Source organism: Tamandua tetradactyla, chromosome 4, assembly GCF_023851605.1.
Source record: "Tamandua tetradactyla isolate mTamTet1 chromosome 4, mTamTet1.pri, whole genome shotgun sequence".
NCBI lineage: Eukaryota > Metazoa > Chordata > Mammalia > Pilosa > Myrmecophagidae > Tamandua > Tamandua tetradactyla.
Genome location: NC_135330.1, coordinates 76,112,842 through 76,125,685, shown reverse-complemented (window position 1 = coordinate 76,125,685; position 12,844 = coordinate 76,112,842). Strand labels below are relative to the sequence as shown.

The window sequence follows — 12,844 nt, the reverse complement described above, 5'->3', positions numbered from 1 at the left end:
ACTCCATGATAACCTTTCGTCTCTGTTTGGAATCTCTCAGTCATTGACACTTTATTTTGTCTCATTTCACTCTTCCCCCTTTTGGTCGAGAGGGTTTTCTCAATCCCTTGATGCTGAGTATCAGCTCATTCTAGGGTTTTTCTCAATCCCATGATGCTGAGTCTCAACTCATTCTAGGATTTCTGTCCCATGTTGCCAGGAAGGTCCACACCCCTGGGAGTCACGTCCTATGTAGACAGGAGGAGGGTGATGAGTTTACTTGTTGTGTTGGCTAGAGAGAGGGGCCACATCTGAGCAACAAAAGAGTTTCTCTTGGGGGTGATGCTTAGGCCTAATTTTAAGTAGGCTTGATCTATCTTTTGTGGGGTTAAGTTTCATATTAACAAACCCAAAGATTGGGGGCTCAGCCTATAGCTTTGGTTGTCCACACTGCTTGTGAGAATATCAAGAATTCAACTTGGGGAAGTTGAATTTTCCCCCTTTCTCACCATTCCCTGAAGGGGACTTTGCAAATACTTTTTTATTCACTGTTCAAATCACTCTGGGATTTATTGGGGCATTATTCTGGACAAACCAACAAAATCTCATGTCCTACTCAAGGTTCCATATACTTATGTGTACAATTAAGTTGTCTACATAAGTTATATTAGGAAATGCACTAGTCAAAATATAAATTTTGTACCAAATGAGCATTTTTTGCTTTAGTCTCACACGTAAGTGAAAATTTAAAAATATTAATTACCATCTATTTTCAATACTCTGCAGGAATGACATTCCTTTATTCTTCCTCATGCAAAAGCATTTTTTAAATTTGTACATTTAGTCACTATCATTACACAGTCTAGGCATTTCTAGATTATATCATCTCAGTCTTTATCATCTATCTTTCTGATTTCATTTGTGGGTGGCTGGCTTTTTTACCCTCGATTACCAAAGTACTTAAATTGATAATAATTTGAGCTCAGAAACTAGGATTGCAGTGAAACTGGATGGTACTGTGACCACTAAGGAAGCATCACACCTTGCTTGAAGGAGGTACTGTAATCAGTTTGTAATTAGTTGCTTGCTATAAAGTAACGCTGGACTGCTGCAACTGGAAACTGCCCATTTAGAAAAATGCATGACATGTTCCAACTGTTTAGAAAGTCCAGCCACTTTCTGTTACTGCATAAGTTTTACGTAACGGTTCTTTGCAAAGCTCTCTAGCTAATGCAGTAGAGCTTTTCCTTTTTTATTTATTTGCCATCAAAATAATAGCAACTTTAATATCTTGTTTCACCTGTTATGTTTTTTTTCTTTTGGCATGGACAGGGTCTGGGAATCGAATCCGGGTCTCCAGCATGGCAGGTGAGAGTTCTGCAACTGAGCCACCATTGCACCGCCCCCACCTGCTTTTGATTTTGATTTATTTTTGTTTTGGGTCTGATTTCCTGTGGACTATATATACTTTTTTTCCTATCAGTTTGGTGATAAGTTCATCTATGCTGCCTTTCTGGTTCTGAAAACTTCTTCTATAAATTGGTACCTATGGTCTTCATGTTTGAATAATTAGCAGTGCTGACATATCTGTTTGTGTATCTCATAACAAAACATCAGCAGTTTCTTTTTTATGAAAAGGACAAAACACTGGCTCTGACTGGTCACACCAACTGCCTCAGGAGATATTCTTTCTGACAGTGTGGCCTTTTGTAAATTTGACCCTCTAATGAGCTCTGAGACAAGTCTTGCAGAGACATTCAAGGCTCTTTACATAAAACTCATTAGCTTCTGCCATGTCCTTCCAGCTTGTACATACCTAATTACACTTTTCTACTGTACTGCTGGGAACCTCAGTAGTGTCCTTCATAGATAAATTATGATGCATCTTTCTGCTCATTCTTGTCTGCAAACTGGACAATGAATGACTCCAACTTGGGTGACAAGTGGCAAAGAGCTGCTGATAGTCCAGTCAAAGGCAGGACAGGTGGCCAGGGAGCCCAACATTAGCACGGAGAACAGCAGGCAGGGCTGAGCTGAAAGAGTGCAGGTAGGGCAGCAGCTTGCATGCCCGGCTCTGGATGCTCTGGGGGCCCATGGTGCCACTGCAGCAAGAGAATAGAGTACTTGTTCTGTAGTCAGATTGAGTTCAAGTTGGCACAACCTGTCCAACAGGTTGAGTTGGGCTGCCTTGCCCTGCTCTGAGTCGGGGCCTTGCATACTCTCTGCTGCGTTCTTCCAGCTCTGGGCTTCCGAGCCGCCCCCCACCCCCAACTCCACCCAGGACCCACTGGCTGCAAGAGCCTCCGCTGCCACAGAAGGGGGAGGGGTGATCTCTGACCACTTCTGCCATGGTCAGCCTCCTCCTTCTCCCCTTTCTCTTCTTTAGAGGCCACTCCTTTCTACTCTTCTAATGCCAACAGTTTTAGAGCTATAACTTGTCCTCTCAACACAGCATTTGCTGCATCCCACAAGTTTGGGTTGGTCATGTTTTCCTTTTCTTTTGCCTCAAGGTAGTTCCTAATTTCCCTTGTGATTTCTTCTTTCATCCATTGGTTCTATTGGTTGTCTAAGACTGTCTTGTTAAATTTCCACGTATTTGTGAATTGACACATTTAATGGGAGAGGACAGAGCAGAAAGACAGGGCAGGCAAGGAGTTGTGTCAATGTGATGGAGCCCTGAGAAGACTTGGTGTGGGATAAGGGAATGATGTGACTGAATCTCACTATGACCAGAGCATAGAAATGGCAAGGTGGGAGATGATGTTGGAGAGGCTGGGAGGTAGATATAATCTGAATGGCCTTGTATGATGTGCTCAAGAGTCTCTGCTGCATTCTGTAGGCAATCATCTACAGGTGGCAATCAGTGGAACCAGGTGTCAGTATTATGGAATAAGATTAAGAACATATGTTCCTGGACCTGAATCCCTCCTCTGCTACTTTTTAGACATGGAAACTTGAGCAAGTTTCTTAACATCTGTCTTTCATATAAGAAATGGAGATTATAATTGTTCATAGGGTAAAGCACTGATGTGAGAAATAAATGAGTTAAATAGGCATAACACTGTCAGGCATATACTAGTCACCTAACTGAATGTTAATCATTATTATATGGTATGCATTTTTTTTAATAGAAAGTTAATTGTGGCAGCAATATGGGGTAATCTGAGGCAAATAAAATAGTTGTGAGGTAGTAGAAATAGTTTAGGTAAAACATAATTAAAATCTGAACCAAGTAATGGGGAGAGGTCTTGGGAGATATTTCTTATGTAGAATTGAAGGAACATACTCATCAATATCATGTGAAGAATTGGAAAAAAAGGAAATTTTGAAAGATTTCTGGCTTCAGACACAGAGCAGATACTGATGTCATTATCAGAAAGGGAAAGTATATGATAAGCAGTAGAATTTGGGAAAGGAATTTCAGAGAGAAGGGAATAAATTTTTATTTTAGACATGATGAATTTAAGGTGACTGTGACATCCATGTAGAGGTACTTTGAATGGGAATGTATGAAAATTCCTAAAGTAATTTTTCTCAAAGGGTGCTCCTTGAACAAAACTTTGTGAGAATCATCTGGCATTCTTATTAAAATGCAAATTATGGACCCATTCAAATCTTGTTGAATCAAAATGGCTGGAAGATAGGGCTGGAAGAGTGGAATTAAAAGACCCTTCCTAGGCAGTACTTATTTATAAAAGAATCACTGACTTCTGGAGAACATGCATACCTTCAGTCCCGGCTGTTCAATAGAATCACCTTGGAAACTTAAAAAACTACCAATACCTGGACCCTATCCCAAGTGGTTCTGGTTTTGTTATTGACCTGTGATGAGGCCACAACCTCGGTATGTTTGAAAATGTACCCCAGGTGATTCTGTCTTACAGCCAGGATCGAGAAGAGGAAAATGAACAATATTTAAGCGGACAGTAGGAGAAAATTCATGAAGAGATGGAAAATGATTCATGCAAGACAGAAAGAAATATTTCTGGAAGTCAAGGCAGGAAAAATTTTTGAAAAAGTAGGAATAGGTAACATTACTAAATTCTGCAGATTTTGAAAGTTGGATGAGAAAGAGAACTGAAAATAGACTAGTGGATTTGACTGATAGGAGATCGGTGCTGATCTTAGGAGGGTATTTTCAATGAATTGATGTAGGTAGAGGAACATTTGAAGAGAATGAGGGTTGAGAACTTCAAGTCAAAGAACACAGACTACGTTTTCATGAAATATGAAGAGAGATGGAGCACAGTTTACAGCAAGGTATCTCTATTATTTTACATGTATTAAGTTATTATAAAATATAATATAAATAATATTAAATATATTACAATAATTTTTAAAATTAGGATAAGAACATTTAGGATACTTGTAGGTTAAAAAGAAAGTACCAGAGGGGAAGATGTTGGAGATATATAATTTTAAAAAATACACTTCAAGGAACAAAGTTTAAAAAAGGAGAATAAATTCAGAGTCTTAGGTATATAGAGGAAAGAGAGACAGGTCTTTAAAATAAAGAGAACGTGTCGTCTAGTGGGATGGGAGGAGAGTTTCCATTTACGGTCACATCTTCATAATGCTGTTTGAGTTCAGTCATTCACTCTGGGAGAGAGGGTTGGATGTAATTCAAGGACTTAAGGGAGTGTGAGTTGTTTGCATGGGGAATAGAAGAGGAAGCTGACTAACGACCAGTATAAATACTGCTGAATAGTATCCAAAAGTCCCATCGGGATGTGCAGTCGTGGATTTATAGCGACAGCCATTCAAAAAGCTGGGCGATTTTCTCTAGATTGCCTAGTAGTTCATAAATTGGGAAAGAAAAGGCTGTGTCTGGATTGGCATTGATAGGGATGGAAGAACAGAAGTAGGAAAAGTGGCTCCTGCAACACTAATAAAGTGACTGATAATGAACTTGGGGGGTGAGCGGAAGATTGTTGAACGGGAAGACTAGCTTGAGATAATAAAGAAGAATGCAAATATTAATAGTCTTCTTGAGCTACTGATACAGATTTAGTACAAGGAAGGAAGTAATAAAATGGTGGGAAGAATGAAGGCAGTGAAAAGTAAGTAAGATTTCTTAGTTGAAGATTTTAGAAGGGTGCAGATTTCCATGACAACTGTATACTTGTTGTGGTTAAGAGAGTGCGTTGCTGGCGCCGTGGGAGATGACCCCCAGGGATGAGTCTGGCCCTGGCACTGTGGGATCAACAATGGCATCCTGACCAAAAGGCAGAAAAGAAGTGCAACAAATAAGGTATCAGTGGTTGAGAGGGTTCAAAGTCAAGGGGCTACATTGGAGGTCACTCTTATGCAAGCTTCAGTTAGACATTGCTACCTATCATAACTTGCCAACCCCCAACCAAAACCATTCCTGCCAATTCTTAAGAATACTTAGGGCATTATAAAAGATTCCACAAAGGTTTCCATTCTCCAAAACTACAACCTCCACATGGGTCCCTGGACCAGATAAGTCCTGAAATGTAGAGGGGCCAGCCCTTCCAGAACGTCAGCTATACCATATTATTGACAGCCCCTTCCAATACGAAAAAGTTAGAATGGGCATAGCCCAAATACCCCTAAAGAGTGGGAGAAAGATCAAAGGTGATGGTGCAGTTACACAGAGAAGGTAGGGTTTAACAAATGAATACGAGTGCTGAATCATCATACAATATTTCTTTTAGCCTCCAGTACCTTTGAGCAGCTAGAAATAAAAACCTAAAATTGTGGAATTGTAACCCATACCAGACTCTGAAATCTGTTTTACTGCTAATTGTTACAATGAACTTTGAAATTTGTTGCTTTTATGTATATATATTGTTTAAAGAGAAGGAGGAGCATAACAGAGAAGATAGCATTTAACAAATGAGTGTGACTGCTGAATCATTATATTGACATTTCTGTTGGTGTCCAGTGTCTTGGAATAGCTAGAAGAAAAATTGCGGAACTGTATCCCATACCGAACTTTAAAATTTGTTCTATAACTACCTGTAAAATGTACTTGGAAATTAGTTTTTTTTTTGGTACATATGTTATATTTCACATTTAAAAAAAATAAAAAAAAGAGAGTATATTGCTGATTTGCAGAATAATGGTAAAATGAAGTTAGTGAGGGAGTAAATAGAGGTCTTGGGTCTTCATGAATGTGGGTAGTGATTTGCAAGTTGCTAGATCAGAGTGGTGAATCTGATGAGAAGTTAGTATAGCCCATGTCTGTGAGCCTTAAAAGAAGAGGCTGTCCTGGGCTGGAATTCTAGCTCCATCACTTACTACCTGGATGGCCTTGGTCTGGTTATATCTGTTAAGTTCAGGTTTTTCATTTCTAAAACTACAGAGGAATAAATATCTCCTAGTGAGTTTTTATTTATTTTGGTTCTGGGATTGTGGTGGGTTGAATTATGTCCCCCATTTCAGACATGCTGTTGAATTTGGTTGGCATTCTGGTTCGTGTGGACCCATCCTACTGTAAAGATCTCTTCAAGATGTTACTTCAGTTAAGATGTGGCCCTACTGGATCAGCCTGGGCTTTAATCAAGATGACTGGAGTCCTTTATGGGCAGAGTGAACATCAGATGCAAGGATAAGACGTGGGAAACAGCCAGAAGCCAGAAGTTGACAGAACCCAGAAAAGAAAGAAGGCATTGCCAAATGCATTGCCATGTGACAGAAAAGCCAAAGAACCCCAATGGTTGTCAGCCAGCCTGGGAAGCAACAAGCCTTCTAGCCTTTGAATAATAAATTCCTGTTGTCAAACTGACCCAGTGTTGGTATTTTTTTCAGCAGCTAGCATAATAAAGCAAGTATAAAGAAAATAAGGCATATAAAGCACTTAGCACAGGTCCTGATGCTTACAAAATCCTCATAAAACATTAATTCTCTAGTTTTCCCCCACCTTCCCTTGTTCTTGTGCTAATGACAGAGTCTGAAAGATGATCAGATACCTATATGAATAAGACTTGTACTACCCAAATCTGAAATTCAGGTATGCAAGGAACATAGAGTACTTTAGTTTTCTTAAATTCAATTTAATTTCAACTCACAGAACTTTCCCCCAAAGTTGGGATCAAGTTTAGTGGACCTAACCTAAGAAGGAGATAATTGCTAGGAAAGCATCTGTTTTATTGAAATGGACAACATTCAGTTTCTTCCTTGTCTCTTAATTCAGGCATGTTGTCCTTGAGATACCACGTTTTGTCTCTATTTTGGTTTGGGTTATGGGAAAGAGCCTGCTGCTTTAGGGCTGTCGTAGGACAGGGATAGTATCTATAAGTCTGTCTCTATTTCTGCCCTGCCTAAACTCTGCTGCCTTTCCTTCTTGGAGAGCAAGTTATCACCTTTTCAGGGGGGCATTTTCCAGAGACAGGACATGGACTTCTACTCTTAGAGTCCATAAAACAATCTCGGGAAGTGGGAGCATAGGACACACCCCTATTTCCAGCCCACTCGGGAAGTGTGGTAGTTTGAAGCTGTATGTGTCCCAGTAAACATGTTCTTAAATTTAATCCATTCCTGTGAGAGTGAGCCCATTGTAAGTAGGATCTTTTGATGAGGCTACTTCAATTAAGGTATGGCCCAGCCCAGTCGAGGTAGTACTTAATCCTATTGCTGGAGTGCTGTGTAAGTGGAATTGAAATTCAGACAGTGGGAGAAAGCTACAGAAAGCAAGAAGCTGTACATCAACAAAACCCAGAGGAGAAGAGAGAGACCAGGAGACACCACCATGAGCTTGTCATATGTAAAATATGACAATATTTTGTACTATACCTAGTAAGGTTCTAGGGAACCTTACTCTTTACAATTTTGCATCCCTTTGCCACAAACATTTTATGAATGTCTTGGTGGGGGTGGGGGCGGGGGTACTACTCCCTCTAGGGAAAAAGCCCACAAAGGCTTAGGCCTTTTCAGACTATAGTTATGAAGAAAGCTTCCCTCACCCTAACTGCCCAACCCTGTTTTCTGCCTTGTCTTTTCCTTCTCTTTAGATAATGAACAAACAGCTTGGCTACTCGGGAAGGAAGGAATGTAATGGAAAGTAAATTTTGTGGAAAAATAAGCAATTGATATTTTAGAAAGGTCACCCTACTAAATATATATATATGTATTCAATGTACTCTGAAATATCTTATCTAAGCCAGGCCAGAGAAATAATTAGTGATGGAAATTCTAGACCAAGTACGTGTGCCATGTTGTATATCTGTAGCCACTGAAAGGCTGAAACTCCACAGGGGAGTGAGAAGGAGACCCTGGAATTAGAATACCATGAGTAAGCTGTAGTCTACTTTTTAAAGTTTCTGTATAGAGTGCATGACTTCCACGTCTTAGCAGTGAATAAGCTTACTTTTGGAGGGATTATATACAGCCCCTGTATGAAATAGACTCATGCCTCAAAGGTATGCTCATTGCCTAATTTACAAATTCTTCATTGTTATTTATCTACAGTAAATGTTTCTTACTTTTAATACATCAGATAGAATGCAAAAGATATAAATTGCTTTAAAAATCAAGCCTAAAATGTATAAGGAAAAACTTGATCAATTAATTGTCTTTTAAATGTTTGAAACATTCTGTTAGCCTAATTAATAATGTGGAATGTAAGCAAATGGAATATCTGGCTACAGACTTTTCGTCTATATTAACACATCTCAGAAGAGAAAGTATAATCCCTTTGTCTTTCCTGCAAGATTTGCAGTTATTACCTGCCAAGATTACTGCATTGCCCCATGCCATGGGGCACTGTTCATTTTGCATTTATGTGAAATGTACTTTAAAGGGCACAATTTTAGACACCTGCTATATGAGAGAATGTGGTAGTTTGGAGTTGTGTGTACCCCAGAAAACCAAGTTCTTATGCTTCTCCATTCCTGTGGGTATGAACCCATTATAAATAGGATCTTTTGAGGAGATTACTTCAGTTATAGCATGACACAGCTGACTCATGTTGGGTCTTAATCCTTTGACTGAAGGCTTTGTAGAGGTGGTCACACACAGAAAGCCACAAGGAGCAGCCAGAAGCTAGAAGTCAGCAGAACCTGGAAGAGAAAGGAGAAGATAAAAGAGGCCACCTATGCATTGTCATGTGACAGAAAAGCCAAGGATCAAGGATGGCTGGTAGACAGCCCCAGAATGCCAATCTTCTGAAAGAAAGCATCTCCATGATGACATCTTGATTTTAGACTTCTTTTAGCCTCAAAATTATGAGCCAATAACTTCCTGTCGTTACACCAACCCATTGCATGACATTTGCTTTAGAAGCCAGGAAACCAAAACAGAGAAGAAGCAACTTCTCATCCCCAATTTAGGAATAAGGATATAGTGGTATAAAAGACCAGAACAAGAGATTTGAAACCTGTTAAATAGGAACCAAAGTAAAATTATTCTAAATTTGAATACAAAGCTATACAATTATTCTGCAAGATGAATTGCAATGCAAACAGTAGACGTGACAATAATCATATTCTAAAACTTAAGTTGTTTCAGGAAGAGGGGAAAATAAAGAGAAGTAAAGGTGTTATTAAGTCATCACCTATTAAAGGTGGAGCCAACAGGTCTTTTTATAACTTTGACGACAGGAAAACTATAAATTAAATAATGTTTTGAGACTCAGGAGTCAAAATGGAAGCCTAAGGTACTGCAGGTGATATCTCCTTGAGTTTTCACTCTATAAATTTAGGAATATGAAGTGTAGACTTAAATTCCATATGTCTCTTTTAGCAGATTGCCCAAACAGAAAGTGCAGACTGTCTAATAAGGGGTTTTCTACTGCAAAAACTTATGCATTCAGGTCTCATTAAACATTTGAGGAGGGCTCACCATTTGATTGAGTACAGACTCAAAATACGAAATTTCCCACAGAGTTTACTCTATAAACAGAACATCATTTTGGAATAAATACAATTATTATCTGCAGAGCAAAACACAGGCCAACTGAACTAAAAGAGATAAACTCAAGTCAGAAAAATTAAACTCTACTGTGGAATTAAATATGTTAAAATCTGGCTGGATTAGCCCAATGGATATAGCCATTTGTAAACTGGAAGTTGAACAGTTATTCCAGGTGTAGTATAACAGGTGAAAGGAATTATGAAATACATAGGACAAATATGGAAGTTTTAGTAATCTGTCTAATGAAATTTCCAGAGAAAAATGTAGAAAGTATGGAAGAGAGATATTATCCAAACTACAAGCAGAAGGTAATTTTTTAGAATTAAAGTAAAAGAATATTCAAACTGAAATGGTCAACTTTGCCTTGCAGCAAAAATTCTACAAATGACCCCACATCTAGACTCAACCTAGGAAATTTCATAAGGAGAAAACCATGAAACCCTAGAGGTGGAGGTTGGATAAAATCTGATTAGGTTTGAAGGAAGGATAATCAGATTGATATCAAATTTCTTATCAGCAAACTGCAAGAAGGCAGTGGAATAAGATATAAGCGTTCAGGGCAAATAACTTTAAACCTGCATTCTATACCCAATGAAAGTATTATTCAAATGTGGGAATGAAATAAAGACATTTTCAAAAATGGTAGACAATTCAATATTGTTCTTATGATATACATATCAGTTCATAATTTCTTGTACTGTTCTGGTGGATTGATCCTTTCAGCAGTATATAATTTACCTCCTTCTTTCTAATAATGCTTCTTAAAATCTACTTTGTCCAATAATTCAATTACAACGATCAGAGTCTTTATCCTCTCCAAACTTTTGTTTTATTTTTGTCATGAGATTAATTTAATTCAATTAAAACGCCAAAACACATTGTTTTCAATTATTTTGCACAGTAGACATTCATTTACATTTATACAAATATTTACTCCTTATAGTTCTTTATATTCTTTCATACATTTCTCCATAAGGATTATTTTCCTTCAGAGTAAAAGATTTATACTTGTAGATTATATGTCTACTAGCTAAAATCCTCCCAATTATTGTTCTTTAGAAATTGTTGTTTCTTCACCCTTGTTTTTTTTTTTTTGTTGTTGTTGTTGTTGCTTGTTTGTTTGTTTTTGCACAGGCAGATACCAGGATTCGAACCTGGGTCTCCAGCATGGCAGGTGAAAACTCTGCCTGCTGAGCCACCGTGGCCCAGCCTGACCCTGTTTTTGAAAGTTACTTTTGCTGGTTAGATAATTCTAGGTTGTTATATATTTTCTTTCAATACTTTAAAAATACTATTCACCTGTATTCTTGTTTCCATTGTTTTTGTTGAAGAGCCATCTCTCAGTCTTACAGTGTTTTTCTTTGAAGGCAATTTAAGAAAGCATTAAAGTGATTGATTTTGTTTGAACCTTTTTTTATTCATTTCTGGTTTTAGTCACTATGTTCTCTCCTTTAAAACATCTGCTTTTTTTGTAACTTAAAATTAAGTTTTCTTTGCGGCAAAATATGCAATATTTGCCAATGTTTCACCACACTTGAAAAGCAGTTTCAATAGATAGAAATATTGAAATGTGTCTTTTTCAATTTATTTATTCTGATTTATTTTGAAGTATATCTTTTCTAATGTAATTATTCTTCAAATTTTCTATTGCAATTTAGGCGACTAGATTTTATCAACATTTTGAGGATAAACATACTAAAATCTTTACAAAATAACTTTGTTTTCTGAACATTTCTACTTGCCTTTCTAATAGTTATTGCTTTAAAGTTTTATATATTCTTTTCATAAAGCTCCTGTCAGCTGCATGTTCATTGTGAACTGCATATAGTTTTCCTTGAGCTAAATTTTTCATTTTTCACTCTTTATGTTTGATGCATCTCTATGTCCATCATACTACTTTTAACCTTTCTGTTTGGTATAGTTCAGTGATTATTAAGCTTGGCTGTCAGTCACACAAATCTGATTTCAAATACCAGTTCTGCCCTTTGTTAGCCATACGTCATTGAATTACGTAAATCAGTTTTTACTTCTGATAAATGGAGTGTTGTGGGTTTGAAAATCTCTTAGCATGATTCTTGTCATATAGTAAGCCCTCAATATGTGTTAATCATTGATATCGTTAATAACCATAAATAGTATTAAACAAGGAATTATGTACTGCAATGAGAAACCCACCAGGATAATTATAACCATAAAAGTAAATAAGAAGTGTGGGCAAGGATGTGGAGAAATTGGAACTCTCATATATTGTTGGGGGGAATGTAAAGTGGTTTGGTTACTATGGGGGGCGTAGTGGGGTGCAAGGGTGGTTCAGTGGGAGAATTCTCACCTGCCATACGGGAGACCCAGGTTCGATTCGTGGCCCGTGCACTTTCCCAAAACAAACAAACAAGCAAATGACAGAAAGTAAAAACAAACAAAAAAAAATCAACAAATGGTGCTGCAATAATGGGATACTCACATGAAAAAAGAATGAAATGTGACCCATGCCATAAAACGTAGAAAAAAAAAATGGTTTGGCTACTGCAGAAAACAGATTGGTGGTTTTTCAAGAAGTTAAGTAAGAAATTGCCATATAACCAAGCCACTCCACTCCTGGGTATATATCCAACAGATTTGAAAATGTGCTCAAACAAATCTTCATAGTAGCACTGTTCACAGTAGCTAGAAGATGGAAACAATCCAAATGCCTGTGAATGAATGAATGGACCAAATGTGGAAGTGACATATAATGGGATACTATTCAGCCATATAAAGGAATAAAGTGCTGATATATACTAAAACATTTCTGAACTTTGAGAACATTATTCTGAGTGAGAGAAAGCACATATTACATTCTTCCATTTATACGAATGAACCAAAATAGGTAAATCCATAGAAATACAAAGCAGATTGGTAGTTACCAGAGGCGACGGAGAGAAGGAATGGGGAATAACTTAATGGCTGAAGTTGATGGTTATGGGGTTTTTTGCTGTTAAATTTTTGGTGT

General features: G+C 37.8%; 1 pseudogene; it reads right to left on the bottom strand.

Moving 5' to 3' along the window:
- Positions 1–880: 880 nt before the first annotated feature.
- On the bottom strand, positions 881–8,700 carry LOC143680296 (transcription intermediary factor 1-alpha-like; annotated as a pseudogene).
- Positions 8,701–12,844: the final 4,144 nt, after the last annotated feature.